Source organism: Cavia porcellus, unplaced genomic scaffold (assembly GCF_034190915.1).
Source record: "Cavia porcellus strain 051 isolate PalLab524CR breed Dunkin Hartley unplaced genomic scaffold, mCavPor4.1 scaffold_11, whole genome shotgun sequence".
NCBI classification, from domain to species: domain Eukaryota; kingdom Metazoa; phylum Chordata; class Mammalia; order Rodentia; family Caviidae; genus Cavia; species Cavia porcellus.
The window spans coordinates 65375309-65380215 of NW_026947494.1; the positions used below are offsets into that span (position 1 = coordinate 65375309).

The window sequence follows — 4907 nt, forward strand, 5'->3', positions numbered from 1 at the left end:
ACTAGTCCCCAGTTTGTGATCTGAAGTGTCATTTCTTACTAACAAGAATTAGTACTTCTTAGAGAAGTGGTTGGTTCTGGGCTTGTATAAGGTGAGCCTGGACTATATCGTCACACCAGAAAGCAATACATGTATCAAAGACAACCAAGATCAAATCAGTGAACAAAGAAGTCAACATGAAAGGGCTACTCTTGCCCAAATGAATAGTCTCACCATGAAAACAAGTAGCAAGTATCATGTATCACACTACATCAAATATATTAAAATATCTAGGTGCATAAAGATGAAGGAGTGCTTACTCTGGCAGCACACATACTAAAACCGAATTGATACAGAGAAGATTAACATAGCCCCTGTGTAAGGATGACACATAGATCCGTGAAGTGCTCCATATTTTTTGTGCTATTAATTCTATTAGTTCTTGGAACAAAACAGCTAACACTCATAGGACTAGATCAATTTTGTACATTTGTATCTGGTAATATGAGTATCTCTTTTGAAGATAACTATGCAAAACAACAACTTCTGTTAAGTTCCTATCATCATGTTTTGAAAGCCTATATTGTTATTATTTTAGTTTTTTGTTATTGTTTATTTGTCTCTCTTGTTTTTTTTGTTTTATTTTGTTTTTCCCTCTTTAAAACTAAAAAAAAGTAACTTGTAATTTTTTGGGTTTACTTGGGAGAAAGTCATTAGTTTAGAAATTGGCAATTAAAAACAATCGAATATTTATCTAGTCTTTTCTTTCCTAATAATACTTCAAGGTAACCAAAAAGTTGTTGTTAATGTTTTCCACAGAAGAATTGCAGTTAACAAATACAGAATAGAAGATGATAGAATTGCAACATCATTTTGCAATCTCTTAATGAAATATTGGATCTCCCCCAGAACTTTAGAGCCATCTTTAGAATCGGCTAGCAGCTAAAACTAAAGCCTAATAGCAAACTTTGTATGACAAATCATGCCAGCAACACTGAAATCTACTGATCAACTGTGAAATTATGGAAAAAAAATAGCAACCAGAGCCATGTAACTCCTGATATAACACGAAGTACATGCATCGCAATTAAAGCTTGGATGTTGCTACAGGCATACGAGGGGCAAAAGAATGTGTCAACTCTGGGAGTGCATTCTGCAGAGCCAGAGTGTTCCACAGGGAAAAGTATCCACTCTCTTTTATGAATAAGTAGCAAGAAGATAAAAAGGGGAGAATCTAGAGATTTAAAAATGCTTTAGAAACATATCAACAAGATGCAAAGTATTACCTTTCTTGGATTCTGACTAGAACAAATCAATTGTTAAAAAAGTTATGACACAATTAGAAAAATCTGAGTTGGGTTATCTGATGATACATAGGAATTATTATTAATTTTGCAGGTAAGACAATAGTGTTGTGATTAGCTCATAAAACAAAGTCTATATTTTAGTGGTATATACTGAAGTACCAACAAAAACATTTTCTGCCTGTGATATATTTAAAAACAAAGAAGCAGTATGGGAAAGGAGCCTGGGTAACAAGATTGATTGGGTGCCAGTAACTCCTTAAACTGGGAAATGTATACACAGCGATTTGTCACACTGATGACTCTACTATTAGCATATGTTTAGAATTTTCCATAATTCAAAAACTTAGCTTCCCAAATGTTTTCTTATGTTTCTTATGTTTTCTTAAGCTTTCTCATCATAGTATCCATACTAATACTATAATCTGTAGGGATAAAACAAGCAACTTCCTCTCTGTGAGTTATTACTGAAGCTCAGTATATGATTTCATTTTAATGTACACTACAAACCAGACTCTGAGACTGTGACAATCCTGGTATATTTGATAACATGTGAGGAGTACGGCTGCAAGGCAAGTGAGGATAAAAGGGGAGTTTATGTTCCAGTTATAACAGAAACAAAGAAAAAGTAACTAAGCTATTTAATATGTTTGATGTTTCCTACTAATGCAGGCTAGAGTAGTAACAATAACAGTTAACCCTTATTGAACTCTTACGGAGTACTGGTCACTGTGGTAAGCACTTGTTACTATACCCAGCACTATGAGAAGGTACTATTGTTATCTCCATTTTATATGAGCTCAAAGAAAGTAAAAGCTCTCATCTGAGCATAGTGGCACGCATCCATAATCCCAACCCTCTGGGTGACCATGGCTGAAGAATCACAAGTTCAAGCCCAGAGTGGGCTCAGTGACCAGAAAGATTCTGTCTCAAAATTTTAAAGATGTAAAAGGTGTCAGACATGTAGCTCGGGCTCTGCAACAATGATGACAACAACAATAATAATAGCCACTAAGCACATCAGATAGGTCTAATTCCTACCTTGGTGGTCTTTACCATTTCTGCACCTGTAGATCACGTTGTAGCTGCCATTTATGGACGCCCTCTGTGTACTAACAATATGTGGGGCATATGTATCATTTCATTTTATTTTCAACTCACATTCTGGAACTGTAATTATCACCCTCATTTACAGATAAAGAAAATGAGACACAGAGAAGTAACTTGTCCAAGATAGTTCAGTCAGTGGTGGAGGAGGGCTTCAAACTAACCTCAAGCTCTAAGCGCTACTCTGTCCCCAGAACCCAAATTCTCCCTCCGTGGGCCTCCTCTGTCCACCGATCCTGTTGCCCCTTTGTTTTGTGCTACCAATGTTGTGTCACTGAAGCTCATTGAGAACTGAGATGGAGTCTGATCAGATATCACTCAGGGTCTTATTTCTGGGCACCAGATTTTGTGCAGTGCCTAGCATATAGCTAGAGCTGCTTCCTAAATGTTGGCTGAGCCACGTTACTAAGATGGAGTTGAAAGAAACTACTGCTTATGGTCAGTATTTTAGTGCATGATATCATTGCTCCTCTTCCCAATTTTCACCATGTAAAATAGTATCTAGCACTTTTGAAATCACCATATGGTTATATCAGTCACCTGAGGAAAAAAAATTTCATCAGGATTGTCCATGGATGCAAATTTATGAATGTTAATGTATTTTTGTAGACTCAGCTCAGAAATCCATAACATTTTAAGACAAAGAAAAGATGGGTTCTCTTTTTTTTTCTTTTTTTTTTTTTTTTTTTTTTTTGGTCTTTTTCGTTTTTTTTTATCGGTACCAGGGATTGAACTCACGACTGCCTGCTTATAAGGCAGGCGTTTATGCCACTGAGCTAAATCCCTAGCCCCAAAAGATGGGTTCTTAACCATGTGTTCTTTCTTTTGATTTAGTAATATCTGCTCTAGATTTTCTAAAATTATAGGCACTCTAATGCTACTTTAACTTTAACTTTAATAAGAAACAATTGTTCAAAGTGGAAAAGAAAAAATCACTTCATTATTTGATATAAATGAATGAAACTTGGAAAATTACATGTTTTCTTCTCAGTAAAATCTATGTCCCTTATTTTCATCATCTTCAATTCTTTGTTTTATATCATTTACTCTGATTCAGAAAATGCCTATCTAAATTCACTTTCTTAGCTTAAGTTACTGACCCCTTTTTCTCGTATTTGACATTAACTCAAATAGCCTTGAAACAGTTATCCTCTCTGCTCGCTCCAGAATTGCCTATTCTGTAATTGAGCACCCACTTAATCTCTCCTTTGCCAAAGAACACCACTCTGAATAACTATGATCCTTTAGATTCCGGAGTGGCTCTCAGTGCCCTGGGTCATGCCACCTCCAATTCTGTAATGTCTTTCTATAATAAGGAGACTGGAACTCTGTGTGGTATTCCAGAGGTAGTCTTGCCTGTCCTTACAAATAACTGGGATCACTCTTTGGGTTTATATCCACACCCTTTTCTCAAGCATAGGAACTTGTCTACTGTCTTTATTGCCACTAAACTCTGAACTTTTGAAATTGAGTTTCCTTCTCCCTTACCCATTTGAATTACTAGTTTCCAAACACATTGGAGAATTCTGGAGCATTCTGCCATCTTAGTGAAAAATTCTGGAGTATAAAGGAGGTCCTTATGTCTTTTGGTCAGGTTTATTTGAGACAGCAGGAGCTAGTAATTCTGGATGCTTCTTTAGGGGGACAGTAGTTAAAAGTGTGTGTGTCATTCAGGAGATTAACAATGGATCTGCTCTGCCTGCACCCATCATTTGCTCCTCCCCTGCATCTCCTTTGGGGCAATGTTGTCACAGGTGAAGAGAAGGCTGAAGTACAGGAGATTTGCAGAAGTAACCCAAAAGTGGCCACTCTTGAGAAGAAAATTTTGGTGAATTCAAGTCTTTAAAAAGATCTTTAGAAGACTGGGCCTCATCTGCATGCACACACATGTGCACACACACATTCATTTTCTATGTTCCAGCTATTGATTTGCAACATGAATCACGTGACTTGGCAGCCTCAATCTGCAGTGGGAGACAGATATCAGTAGGACAAAGACCTACGTGGAAAATAAACATTGAAGTTAGTTTGTTTTTTAAATTTTATTTAAGGAGCAAAAGAAAAAAAAAAGCAGAGAAAGGGTACAAGTTATACAGATTTACAGAAAAAAATAAACAGTAGGATATCACTAGTTAATTTATTACATATTGTCATCTTAGAAATAATTTGTTCAAGTTACAAAATTAAAGCTTATAAAGTGGACATTCCAACAGTCTCTGCAAACAGTTCTGTTCAACGATCCAACAAAACTCAGTAATATCACTATCTATCTTATACACTTAAATATACATGCAGTTATATCATTTAGAGCACTTTCTTTTCCTCTCTTTTGTACAATGACAATTACACATTTTGGGTTTTGTTGCTCCCACAGTTCTTATTACTTTTTTGGAAGAGAGTAGAACCAAATGTGACATAACAGACCAGAGTCAGTCAAATCAAAAGGGTGGACATAATAGATAATGTAAAAGCATAATACCAGGTGATCAACAATGGTTACCAGAATGCCTCCCGCTA

General features: G+C 36.2%; 1 non-coding gene across 1 annotated transcript; it reads left to right on the forward strand.

The window, feature by feature from the left end:
- Positions 1-291: 291 nt before the first annotated feature.
- LOC111755350 (U6 spliceosomal RNA) lies at positions 292-398 on the forward strand. Its single transcript, XR_002789908.1, has one exon. It is a non-coding gene; the product is annotated as a U6 spliceosomal RNA (small nuclear RNA).
- The last annotated feature ends 4509 nt before the right edge of the window (positions 399-4907 follow it).